The sequence below is a fragment of the Brachyistius frenatus genome, unplaced genomic scaffold (genome assembly GCF_029030835.1).
Source record: "Brachyistius frenatus isolate BFR_SWC_R1_liver_20210118 unplaced genomic scaffold, ASM2903083v1 Contig_113, whole genome shotgun sequence".
Taxonomy (NCBI): domain Eukaryota; kingdom Metazoa; phylum Chordata; class Actinopteri; family Embiotocidae; genus Brachyistius; species Brachyistius frenatus.
The window spans coordinates 1,056,102-1,070,013 of NW_027210712.1; the positions used below are offsets into that span (position 1 = coordinate 1,056,102).

Below are 13,912 nucleotides of genomic sequence, written 5' to 3' on the forward strand. Positions count from 1 at the left end.
TGTTTGGTATTTTCTAACTAGAAGAAATGAGCTTTAACTAAACTTTGAGGATGCTGGAAATACGTCATTTATCTATTTTAAAAAAGGAGGAAAGGTTTAAAAAAAAAGAAAAAAAAGAACTTGTGCTGACTCTTAAAAGTGCGTGTTTGTGGTGTTTTGAGCATCTCTGCCAGCTGTCGAGGTACACGTGCACCGGATGCAATAATTGATGCATCTCAGCTGACATTTCTAATTTGATGCTCCAGTAGCGACACAATATAAGCGAGAGATTTGTTTACATCAGCAACACAACCAGGAGAGGAGCGTGTAGCACTTTATTTTCGTGACATGAAAGTTCATGGAAGTATTTGCTAAAAGACTGGCTTCTCTTCGAGGTTTAATTCATACTTAATCACTGATCTTAACAGAACAGATAAAAGTCCCAGATGGAATCTGTGGCCCAAACAGATGTTTTGTCATTGTTGACACAAAATCTGAATAAACGCATAAATAATAAAGCAAAAACAAATCAATACCAGCAAAAAATATTTGTATGAAACAGGATATATTAGATAAGATTAGATTTTCCTTTGTTGTTCATTAAAAGATGATTATAATTATGATAATTATAACAAAATTATAATTGAATTTTGAACGCATTAAAAAGTAAAAAGGTGAAATTAAAGGTAAAAACTGCAGTAGTATACTGTATATACAAGACTAATTTCACATCAAGACTACATATAAAATTAATCAAAGATCTTTTTTACACAACACCTGAAGTATTTTTTTAGTGACGATAAGTGAAGGCACAAAAATGATTTTCACATTTCACCGTGGATTTTAAAGTAGCGCTGCAAATGTTCTGAAGTTTTAGAGACTTTTAGTTGAAGTGCCACCCATATTTCTCTGAGTATTTAATTGTATATTAGTTTAAGTTTAAGTTGCTAATAAAAGATTTATGATGAGATCAGTTTGTTGGATTTTACTGATCTTTAAAATATGATGCCAAATCCTTCTGAGAGAGATGGATTAAGGGATTAAAGAAACCGTCTTGAATCTGAGAGAAAGAACTCGCAAATCTTTTAAGAACAGGGATAATATAAATAATATAGTGAATTAACTTTGCCACACTGCCTGATTGTTGGCCTTTTGTATTGAGCAGCACTATTATTCACTTTTATCTTAAACGTATGTTGTGTCTGTTTGGTAAAAGTTTGCCAAACAGTTAGATTCTGCAGATAAATTGATGCTGTGACTTGTTCACAATTAAAAATGCCCTGATTTTTGTTGATTAAGACTTTTCTTCTGTAAATACATGTTTGTTTACTTTTTGCTAAAATTATCTTTGAACTTTATTTACAGAGAGGCTGCTGGTGGTCTCAGTCTGTTGACAGAAATATAAGGAACTTTTAAATACATGTGGTTATGATGTATCCTACAAACAGACACATTTCAGGGTTGTTTTGCCTTCATACAGTTTTAGACGTGTATCTGAATGATTTTTATGGTCGTGTGGTTTCTCAGACTCGGACGTGGTGAGCTTCGACGGCCACAGCAGCCTCCTCTACAGGCTGAGTCCCAGGCCGAGGCAGATGTCCAGCGAGAGCATCCGTCTGAAGTTCAAAACCCTGAAGAACTCTGGGATCCTGCTGCACGCGGAGGGTCGGAGCGAGCACAGCCTCACGCTGCAGTTAGAGAAAGGAAAGCTTCTGCTGCTCCTCAGAAAAGGTACAACGTTGAAATCTCTGAAACGTTGCGGTCTGCTGTTAAAATCATCCGCACCGACAGGGAATGTCCGTTTATCTGCTGTTTAAAGCCACTACCACCCGTTACCACTGGGTGACACTTTAATGGCTAATATGTTTTACCACTTGTAGTATATCACACATCAGACGTGTACAACCACAGACATTAGTTAAGCAGTAGTCTGTGGTTGTGAGCTTTGCAGTAATTCAGGTTGGGGGTTACCAAACCAGATGTGTTTTTGCTCTCCAGCGGAATTTGTAGTGAAAAAAAAGCCGTGCTGAGCAGCTCATGTTTTATAGTTTATGATTCTTCCGACGCTCAGCTGCAAGTTACGAACTGAAGAGAAGGCAAGGAACATGTCAGAAGAGATTGTCCACCTACTGCATGTACAATATGTGTATATATACACTTAACTGTAGGTTCTCTTTGGGCTCACTGGTCTCAGTCTTCGGTTTCTGCTCTCTGAGCTTTGGTGTTGCTGTTTGTAGGGAGTGATGACACAAGAGCCCAAATATCAACTCTACATATTCTCTGTTTTTTTCACGACATCTTTTCTCTCCCTGTCTGTCGTGCCTCTGTAATTCATTCGCCGCTTCGGTCTCATTTCTCTCTGCCTCTTTGCCCTCCCTTCTCGCTTTCCACTTCTGCCTCTACAGGCCCGTATTTGTGATTCATCGCCACCCTTTCAAATATGTCATTGCACTTCTCTGCTCGCCTTCTTTTGTTTTGAGATCTGGTTATTTACTTTCCATTAGGTCTGCCATTGTGTTTCATTGCTTTAGCCTTTTCACTTCCATTCCTGCCTCCTTGCTATTCATTCCTCATGCATCTACAACCTAAAAACAACATCATTTGTGCAGCTTTGCGAACATGTCCTGCGATTTAACAGTATAAATCTATGTTTCTGTGAGCAGGACTTTACGACAGCTTCATATGGTACAAGGTACAAGATTCCCTGTGTGCTTTCTGTATGTTTCAGTGAGTTATTTATTGTCTTTTAAATGTCAGATGAGTTTTCATCTGTGCTAACACAAAAGTCACTGCCTGGCTGTATGGCAAGAAAAAAAAAAAACAGCTTGAAAAAAGACACCTTATATGAGTGACACAGATTCCTCTGCAGCTTCCAGCAGCAGCTGCTGAGTGAAAGCATACATCTTCAAAATGTAGCAGGTGAATGTCCGCATCAAAATGGATGTTCCAGCTGTGAACAGTTTTTATAGAACTGCATGTGAACATCATTTCAGAAAATAGACAGACAGAAAAATATGAATTCGTTTTTGTTGCACGTCACCTGAGGGAAGTGAAATCTGATTATTAGTGGTCATGACAGAAATGCAACCATCCTGGAACAGTGACAACGAGGTTAATTGTGGAGCGCGATCATCTCTTTCCACTCTGCTGCAGATACAGAAAAGAGACTTGGAGGCAGGAAGAGAAGCAGCCTCTTGTGTTTTGTTTCTGAATTGGAGCCTGAAGCAGATGTTGTTGCTGAATGTTGTTGTTTTTTCTCGCAGCATCGTAACCTGTTCTTCGCACACTGATAGATTTTGGGTGGCATGTTAGTGCCAACTTCAATTATTTGGCTTCATTCGTCATACAGAGCAAATCTGAATCTGTTCCACGTGTGTCCGTGTTTGGTCCAAGTGGACAAATTACCTGTAAAATTGACATAATCATTATGTAACAATCAACAAAGTTCACATTTGATAACATTACGGGGCTATTTATTTATGTATTTACCCCCACCCTCACCCCCACCCCCTGCTCAATACACATTACTGTGCTGCACTCTGTTCGTGCACAACAGCAACAGACTCGAACCTTTTTCATTGCACTTGCCTGCATAGAACTACATGTCCATAGTGCAACATCCCATGAGCCCTTTTGTTAATTCAGTGCATTCATCTGTGGCGCTTCCACCTTTTCTAATTCCAAGCTGTAGTACACCTCTTAAAATTAAAAAGCTTTAACTCTGCAAACCACAACAGACGTTATAATTGACAAATTAGCACCTTTAGATTTACATTAGTGTGTGTGTGTGTGTGTGTGTGTGTGTGTGTGTGTGTGTGTGTGTGTGTGTGTGTGTGGAGGGGTGGGGAGGTGCTTACAACCCATTATGTTTGTCCATTTCCACTAAGTAGCCTTCAGCAGCACTTAACAGAAGACACTTAGTTCCACTCCGTTTGCCTGGCTCAGTCCAAACTGTTTGAATAAGTCCACCGGCTTATCCAGACGTGTGTTCTCTATAAAAGCAGACCCCCCCAACTCCTCCCTCCATCCTCCTTTCATCGCCGCTATACATTCATCAAAATGTTGGATTGTAGTTCTGAGGCTCGCTGGCTCATAATTGAGCTCAGTTTTTTTTTTTTTTTTTTTTTTTTTTTTTTTCTTGGCAGTGAAATATTTTGTCAAATTAAAGGCAGCAGCTGTTTGTTTTCTTCTGTTGGAGCTTTTTGTTCGGTAAAGAATAAAGAGGGTGTCGGAGAGGCAGCGAGGTTGAAACACGCAGCTTCTTTTCTTCTGAAACAGAAGAAGCAGCCTGACAGATATGCATTATGTACAACAATATACATTCTTTGTGCTGCAGTTTAAAAAAAAAAAAAAAAAAAAAAAAAAAAAAAAAAAAAAAAAAAAAAAAAAAAAAAAAAAAAAAAAAAAAAAAAAAAAAAAAAAAAAAAAAAAAAAAAAAAAAAAAAAAAAAAAAAAAAAAAAAAAAAAAAAAAAAAAAAAAAAAAAAAAAAAAAAAAAAAAAAAAAAAAAAAAAAAAAAAAAAAAAAAAAAAAAAAAAAAAAAAAAAAAAAAAAAAAAAAAAAAAAAAAAAAAAAAAAAAAAAAAAAAAAAAAAAAAAAAAAAAAAAAAAAAAAAAAAAAAAAAAAAAAAAAAAAAAAAATAACGTACGTGCTGACATCCATCTGCACACAGCCTCAGGGCCGGATTAACAAAGATCTGAAATAAAAGGTGCTAAATTGCATGTATATTCCAAAAGTTTGCACGTTTACTTTGCACACATTTTGCGGGTGTTTCACTAAAAAGTAATTACGTCGTTGATATCAGGTGCAAATCGCTCTATTTCAATGAGTGGGTTGCGTGTTTTAAAGTGATTCCAGCCATAAAAAAACAAAAAACAGGACGACCGCAAAAAGAAAAGGAAATTTAATCCCGTTGAATACTAGCGAAGGATGCCGATTTTTGCCTCCGTCACCTCAAAAATGTTCACACAGGTGTAAAACCTTGTTCTCTACTCTTCTCCAATGTACACATCTGATTAATACGTGAAACTTCAGTCAAACTAAAATACACGTGCAAACATTTCTCCTATTTCTACTAGCAGGTTTGGTAAATATCATTACAGGTGCTAAATGTATGTATTTGAATTTATTTCCCCTCCCAGTATTTTGCACGTTCAAGTTGAAAAATCCAATATTATGTATGTATTCAGGTAAACATGCAAAATGGACAACGTGTGTTAGATTGCACATTTTAAAGATGTAATTCGCTCTGCACATCGTACATTTTTTGTTTTGTTTTTTGTAGATGGTGTGAAGTTTGCATGTGATGTTACACACTTAAGTAAATCAGGCCCCCAGAGTGCAGTTCTGTTACTGTATGTCTGCATACAACACTCGTCAAAAAGTCATCATGAGGGGAAGTGATCAGTTTTGTTTTTTTTAGTTTTTTGTTGTTGTTTTTTTTATCGTTCTCGACAGAAAGTTGGTATTTTAAATAAAATGCTACAGGTCAGAAATATTTAAATATTTCTTGTTAAATCGTTGTTCAAAAAAAAAAAAAAAAAAAAAAAGAACTACAGATGCCAGCTGATGGACGTGGATGATGACTTATTCTGGATATGGTCTGTCAGATCAGGTGTCACAGTGAATAGTGCGCTGAGTGTCCCGTTCAATACTGCAGTATTGACTCGGCCTGTCATTCCACACTGTCCTTAATGTGATTTATAGGAAGGTGTTTTTCAGTCGTGTTCTGTCTTACAGGATTGTGAATAAGCAGCTTAGCCTTCATCCCGCGAGCACTGTGTCAGAAAGAGCCAACTGCGTTTCATTTTTACTGCCGGCAGCCGACACATTCCAGAGATGTTTGGCCCACAATGTCAAGCTGATTAGCTGCGTTCCCTCTTGAGGCTCCTACGGTCCTGTGTTTGTTTTGGAGGACGTCCAAGTGTTTCTGGAGTCATTATGGATATGTGCTGATAGCGTTCATTGATTTTGTGGAGAGTTACAGTCTTAGAGAAGAAAAGAAAAGTGAATAAAAGCAGGAGTTACGCGTGTCTGCTTGATTCTCGAGGCAGTTTTTGGACAATTTGACAACTCGCATTCAATTGCAGGATGTTTAAAGATTAGAATTTTTGCAACAACAAAAAACAAAATGAGCTCAAAAGCCAGCAGTAGAATATGAATGCAGTCATACTTTTTTCTCATTTATTTGTTCTTAAAAGTTTCCAGAGATTCCTCCTCCCGCAGCGCGAGCTGTGAGCAGGTTCAGAGGTCGTACATTACGCCTGTCTCGACTGATTGCGTGCGCCATCTCAATCATTTTACGCTGAACGGAATGAAATGAAAATACTGAAACAATTACAGCAGTCTGTCATCTGATAAGACCTGCCTGTCTTCCCGTCAAAATTAGATTTAGAGTTACAGCGAAGAGCTGTAATGCCGAAGCAGAAGGCAGATTATTAGGTGATATTGCCTCTGGTAGCTGTCTGGAATGATCTAATACGAAAACCTGCACTGTAAAAAATACAAAAATCTTAGAGGAACTTTTTATCAGGATTAAAAACAAGAGAGTTCCTGGAAACACGTTGAAAATGAAGATGACCTCAGACAGGAGAACTTCCTAAAGTTTCTTGAGGAACTTCAGTCATGAAGGTCATTTATAGAGCAAACATTATCACTGGGGGGGGGGGGGGGGGGGGGGGGGGGGGGGGGGGGGGGGGGGGGGGGGGGGGGGGGGGGGGGGGGGGGGGGGGGGGGGGGGGGGGGGGGGGGGGGGGGGGGGGGGGGGGGGGGGGGGGGGGGGGGGGGGGGGGGGGGGAGAAGGATCTTCAACGCAGGAGAAGCTAATTAGAAGTTAAACAACTCCAACATCAAACACCTCCAGAGCTTCAACTTTTTGCTTATCTTTAGGGTATAAAGGAGGATGAGTGTTCTGCATCTTATTAAAACTGTATTTTAATAACCTTGTCCTTCCTAAACATCTAAACGTGCCCCATGCAGTTTTCTGGTCAAAATTTTTTTTTTTTTTAAATGCATGTTTATATTCTGTTGTTATTCACCAAAATCAATTCTGTGTATCCTTGAGGTCTAACAAAAGTTCTGAATGCATTTTTTTTTTCCTCATAAAACATTTGTAAAGCAGATTTCTTGGACATTTTGAAACTTTGTTTACACTCGTACATAGTTGCCGGCTGTCGTTCACTCTTCTGCCTTTGCTGGCATGTTGCTGTGTATTTTAAGGCCTTACTGACACCTGATGAACACTTGAATAGTGTGGAAGCATCGGTGGGAAAGTGTGCCGAGACAAAAAGTGGACCCAGAAATAAGAAACACTGGTCAATAAAATTTGTTTTATCCCAAATCTGAAATATCTGGACAAATGACACAACAGAAATAATGTTACACTACAAGAAAAGTTGCAAAATAGCTGATCTCTAACATGACATGGTGGCTTTGGTTATGATTATTTTTTAGAAATGGTGAAACAAATGTAGAAGAGAGCTTTTTAGATGTTCTTTTCTGATGTGGCGGGAAGATGATCTTTAAAAAAAAGAATGTGAATAAATAAATGTTACTAAAGCTTTCGGAGGAAAAAAAAAAAAGGTTGGAGAGCCCTGGTTTAGACGGTTTGTCAGCTGGTCTATTCTTTTTTTTATGGCCTGCGTCCGTGTCATGTGACTGTCCAACCGGTTCAGCAGCAAATATGAGGTTTTGTCAAAGTCTGCTGGCAACTCAGCGATACGCCCAAGCTATGTTAAGTTTAGACAACAAAACAACATGTGGTTGGTCAGGAAAAGATCATGGTCTATAGATAAGTAAATAAGTTACATGTACATTGCATAAGTTCCACATGTTACGTTACTTAAAATAAATCCACGTTGATTTTTGCTTTCTCATTGGCTCAAACAGCTCAACAGGTGTTCTGGGTGGAAGTGTTTCCTCCATCCAATCACCTCCGACCTCCTCTCTGCGCAGATTTTATCACTCTTATTTCTCCATCACCTGATTTTCCTCTTCGACAACCGTCTCAAATGTAGGCATCTCTCAATTTTTGATTCGTTTTCTAAGACGCTCGCTAGTGCACATTTTGACGCGAGATTGAGCTCAAACAGTCAACAAACACGTGAAGCGTGAGGCAGCGTGTTTTATTTGATTAAATATTTAACCAAAAAAAACAACAACAACCATATGCAGGACTCAGGATGGAAACTCCAGTATCTGGTGACACAATCCAGAGAGCGAACATGCTGTTATGCTAAATACACTTTCCCTTCAGTTCCCTGTTTCTCTCTCTTTCTGCCAAGTGCCAACATCCGTCTGCGGATCAATGATGATTAAATCCGCTTCACTCTTCCCTTTGCTCGTCCCTGTCTGTCTCCTTCCTCTTCCTCTCTCGCTCCCTCTGTGATGCCAAGTATCCGTCTGACAGATCGATGGCGATTGATGACTTGAACACATTCAGCTTCGTCTCCCAGCCTGCCGTCCTCTTATTTACCCCCACACACACACACACACACACACACACACACACACACACACACACACACACACACACACACACACACACACACACACACACACACACACACACACACACACACACAAAAAACATACTCTCCCCTTCAAACAATATCTAATTCAGATTTAATGAGCGAGTGCATCGTATCGCTGTCTCTCGGCAGAAAAAGTCCTCACTCCGCTGACGCTTTGGGGAGAAAAAGAGAGCCAGCAACAATGTCATTTATTCATGCCCGCCTTCCTCTCCCTCGACCCCCTTTAGTGTTAATTACTGTACGTGTCGTCACCTGCTGTCTCTGGTTCGTCTCCCCGCTGCACATGTGGACTCGGTTCTGTGTGACGCAGTTCGGAGACCTAGAAAACAGCAGTCATTACCAGTTTATGAGGACTAACTTTGTAAACTTTGCTCCCAGTGAGAGACGGAGGAGATGAGTTCCTACTATGATGTTCAAAATACAAATGCGTGACCGTAAACGCCCCCGAGGAGAACAACTGGAAAATTGAAACACAGTTTTATAAAAACAACAAACAAGTTCAAGATGTCCCCTCATCCTCTCTGTCTACCATCACCTCATTCTTCCTCCTCCTGTTCCTCTTCCTCCCACGCTGCAGGCAGGAGTGTGTCTCCCGACGGCCGGCATGTCGTGTCCGTGGGCAGCCTGCTGGACGACCAGCACTGGCACCACGTCGCAGTGGAGCATCACAGCAGCCGCCTCAACCTCACCGTGGACAAAAGCACAGTGTGGGTGCAGAGCCCACCGAGGTTCACCCACTGGGACCACGACCAGGTGTGTGTGTGTGTGAAGGGGGAACTCATGATAAACACATGCAAACGTACAGAAACACATTCACACCTGCACCCATTGGAGTTTTTCAGCATACGTGTGTGTGTTTATCTGTCTGCGGTTTCCCTGTGCAGATGAGCGTCGGAGCCGACCAGAGTCTGGGCTCTCACCGGTCGATCGGGTCGAGCACAAACTTCCACGGCTGTTTGGAGAACCTGGTTTACAACGGGCTGAACCTGGTGGACCTCGCTAAACAGAAGGACCAGCGGGTTACCGTGAAGGTAAACTGGCTCCCAATGTGCTGTTGGAAAATGTGTGTGTGTGTGTGTGTGTGTGTGTGTGTGTGTGTGTGTGTGTGTGTGTGTGTGTGTGTGTGTGTGTGTGTGTGTGTGTGTGTGTGTGTGTGTGTGTGTGAATTTCAGGAATAATCTACATTATATTATACTTGTGCATTTTGCAATTCTTCATATATCAGTGTTTAAGAAGTATTTCAGTGTTGCAGTTGGTATATAATTGGCTGGTATATATTTATAATGAGGAGCACCCGCTGGTATAACCCAGTCCAGTTCAACAGCACCACAAACTACAGCCTCCAAAATGAAGTCTTACATAAATCTAGCACTTCTCTGAATCAGATTCAGTCATAACTGAAAATTATAATCCCCATAAAGGGAGTGTTTACTGCTTCATGCTTCACCTGTCAGTGGTTTAGAGGTTGTGGCTGATCGATGTAATCAATCACAGTCACCGTCATGCTTTTGACTATTGTTGAACTATACTATGCAAAGATGTTATTGAGCAGCGCTGCGTCATGACCAAAATAAACTAAATGATAATAAAGGAGTAGATGCTAAGTTAAATAATCAATATCTATTTTTGAGTCTTAATATTTAAGATGTTATGGTTGAAGTGCTCTTCCACTTACAGCCCTCATATAAATGCTCCAAATGAGAAGCTGTGTGTCTCCGCCTGTGTGTGCCTGTGTGTGTGTGTGTGTGTGTGTGTGTGTGTGTGTGTGTGTGTGTGTGTGTGTGTGTGTGTGTGTGTGTGTGTGTGGAGCTGATGTACGACACCGCCGACTCTCCGAAGCTCTCCCCTCTTCAATCTACATTACTGCATATCGCCTTAACTGGCCCACAAAGAGCTTTTTAGATTTGATCAAGTGTCGGCGCTGTTGCGTGCTCAACTGAAAATAGAAACCCAGTATCCCCATCAGGGAAGCTGGGGTGTATCAGATTCACTGCCGCTGGCCCCCAGCAGTCGATTTACTGCCACTCCTCAAAAAACTATAAGCCTGCGGAGATGACCCGCTACTCCCTATCGTTCTCCCTTTCTTTCTGTCTCTCAACCCTCCCGCTCCCCCGCTCACTAACTCTATGACCTCAGATAGCTTTTGGCTGACATTGGTGCCTCCAGTTAGATCCGCCGGTGCTCATCCGAAGCCCGGCTATTATCGTTATGGTAATACTCTCTTGCTTTTTAAGGAGACTCGCTGATGAGATCTCTGTGCATCAGGGCGCCTCCATGCAGCCTTGGAAATTAATTCATATTCATGCATTATCGTGTTTTCCCCCTTTTGCAGTAATCATTTTTTTCTCTCCGTATCGTTTTTCCTCTTCTTCCTCCTCCTCCTCTTCATCTATCTCAGGGCAATGTGACCTTTTCATGTGCCGAACCCGTTTTTGTTGCCGTGACGTTCACCAGCCCTCAAAGTTTCCTCTGGTTGCCGGGAAGGGCAGAGTCGTCATCGACGGGCATGTCGGTGGGGCTTCAGTTTCGGACGTGGAACAAGGTGGGGCTCCTGCTGACCTTTGACCTGCCAAAGCAAGGCGGTGCGGTGTGGCTGTACCTGAGCAAAGCCAGGCTCCACCTGCATGTCCACAAGCTGGGCCGGGCGCCGCTGGAGCTCATCGCAGGTCAGTGTGACGCACGACCTTCAACTTAAAACCCTCTCTCGCCCCGACTGTCTCCATCCTGTCTGCAGCTATATTTCATCATAGCTGCAGCAAAGAGGAAAGTTAAAGTTACAGGACAAAAATGTCACAAATTTCAAGAAATATAAATGCAATCTTGGCCCCAATATGTCTACAAGCCAGAGAGTGAATCCTTCAACGAGTGGATTTGGGTTTAATCCTTCTATTGCCATCCATCCATCTTAATTAGGAGTCTTTGAGCAGAATCGTTACCAGCTCCAATTGACCCCTGACCTCCGTGTAAGGCTGTCACAGTTAATTTCCCTCCAGAGATTACCATACCTGTCCTCAACAGCCACAGACATACAGTCAGCAGCGTACAGTCACGTCAAGCTGTGGTGTTTCTGCATGTCTACGTGACCACAAGTGGTAAAAAGATGCTTAAAAGCGGCGACACCGATGTATAATGAATGTGTTTACCCTCAGGTTCATCTCTGAACGACGGTCAGTGGCACTCCGTGTATCTGATCTCAGGACGAGGACGTCTGACCGTCACGGTGGACGGAGACGAAGGAGCCTCCACCCACGCCTCTCCCTCGTTTCTCGTCACCAGCGGAGCTCAACTCTTCTTCGGCGGTGAGCGACGGATAAACGAGACGTTCGTGGTGGGAGGCCGTGTTTTGGTTTTTTTTGTTTGGTTTTTTTGCGTTTCATTTCCTGACCGATGTTTTCTCTCCTGTGCAGGTTGTCCGGCCGACAGCAGCAGCAGCCAGGAGTGTGTGAACCCTTTTAAAGCTTTCCAGGGCTGCATGCGTCTGCTGACTGTCGACAAGCAGCCGGTGGACCTGATCAAGGTGCAGCAGAGGCTCATGGGAAACTACAGTCACCTGCAGATCGATATGTGTGGCATCATCGACAGGTCAGACCGAAAAGCACCATTTATTTTACTACCATTTATACAGACGGGGACTAAATATGGTATTACTTCTGTTTTTATTTATTTATTTATCAAGGAAACGTTTGTTCTGCACATATATTTTTTTTATGTAATACAAACAAAAGAGGATCCAGTGGTGTTAAAATGTTTTAATTTTGCTGTCGCTCTTCCTCTATAAAGCCTCTTGATCTCCTTCTGAAGACTCTGCGGCTGGGTTGCTGTGAAACAAGGTTACATGTGGATTATTAGGCAGCTGTGAATTAGACATGGAGAATATAACAACAGTGTTTCGGTCTCGATGTTTCCTCGCTCGGAAAACAATCCTATTATTTCCCATCTTCTAGCATCATGTGATTTGCAGCTTCCTTTGTTGTGGTTTTGTTTTGTGTCTGTGTGGACTGTTTCTGAAATACACTTTCCAGCACTGGACACATAAATACACATTATCAATGTTTAGCAGAGAGCAGAGTTAAATAAGCAACTGTTACAAAACTAATTTATTTATTTCTGCTGATTGCTGCCAAGTCATTATCGCTCTTGCAGTGTTTGACTCCTGCTGCTTTGCTTTTAATAGACAATACAATATTTGATAAGGAATTAAGATCCGTTTGCTGTATACAAACCTGCTGGAGGCTAAAACACTGATATCGTACGCTGAACAAAAAAAAAATCCATTATTACCGTCTGACAGGTCAATATTCCCGACACATCTTCGTCATAAAACACCGTAGAAACCGCGGCGTCTGATACGTCGCCTTTTTCTTTTCCATATTGCAGGAAATGTCAAGTCGAGCTCGGCCGTGTGAGTTTAATGTTGTGCCGTGTGCGAGCAATAACACGTTGCTCCCAGAACACTACATTAGACCTTTTTTCCAAATCATTAGAGCTCGCCGGTAAATGGCAAACATATTATCCATCGAGCAGCTTTTGTTTCAGCGAAATGTCAACTTGAAAAATTGATTTACACTTCTTTCAACCCCTCACCTCCAACCCCGGCAGAGCACTTTCCAGATATAAGTGACGCCTGATTGATCCGAACGCCGGATTTAGCGGCGAGCTCGTGGCTCGACTCTGCAGCTCGTGAAAAAGGATTGCAACATAGACAGGTTTGCAGATAAAGGGAGGCGGCGGTGGACCACCAGAACAAATGCATATTTAAAGCATGAAGTATAGAAGGAAATACAAAGTGCTGCATCTGCCTCCAATTTTATACTTTTGAAAAGAAAAAAGGACGCAAAAGAAAATCGGTGCTAAAAACCAAACTGTAGAATATGACAAGCCTGCTGAGTCAGGCTTTTTTCTAACAGTGAATTTCCCACTGACTAACAGATTAAAAATACATGCTGCTCTCCCTCAGCTGCAGTCACAATTCGCTGGCCTCATTTTCCCCCCTCAAATATGTTTACCCATTCGCCCACTGAGCTGCATTCACACCAACTTCAACTTCCCCATTATTACTCCTTCCTCAATTCCTCCCTCAACTTTAATTCCTTTTCTGAATTTTTCTCTCTCAGTGTCTCCATTATTTTTTGTCTCTTTCCTCTCATTGTCTCTAACATCCTAGTCCTCTTCGTCTTCCTTGTTAGGCTTATTTTTTTTTTCTTTAGCACAGGGCATGACTGAGATGGAGAAAAAAAAAATACAACTAACAGCAGCATAGTTTGCTCAACTCCAGGGTCGAAGTCACATGGCAAACTTACTAATTAATTGCAGGACAAATGACCAACTCCAGGATTATAAATCACTGCCGAGTCCCAACAAAACCACAGAATAACCAGAGATTCTCCAGTGAGAACATTCATC

At 41.6% G+C, this 13,912-nt stretch overlaps 1 pseudogene; it reads left to right on the plus strand.

Moving 5' to 3' along the window:
• LOC138629287 (contactin-associated protein-like 4) overlaps positions 1 to 13,912 on the plus strand; it is a 95,094-nt pseudogene that overhangs the window by 60,960 nt on the left and 20,222 nt on the right.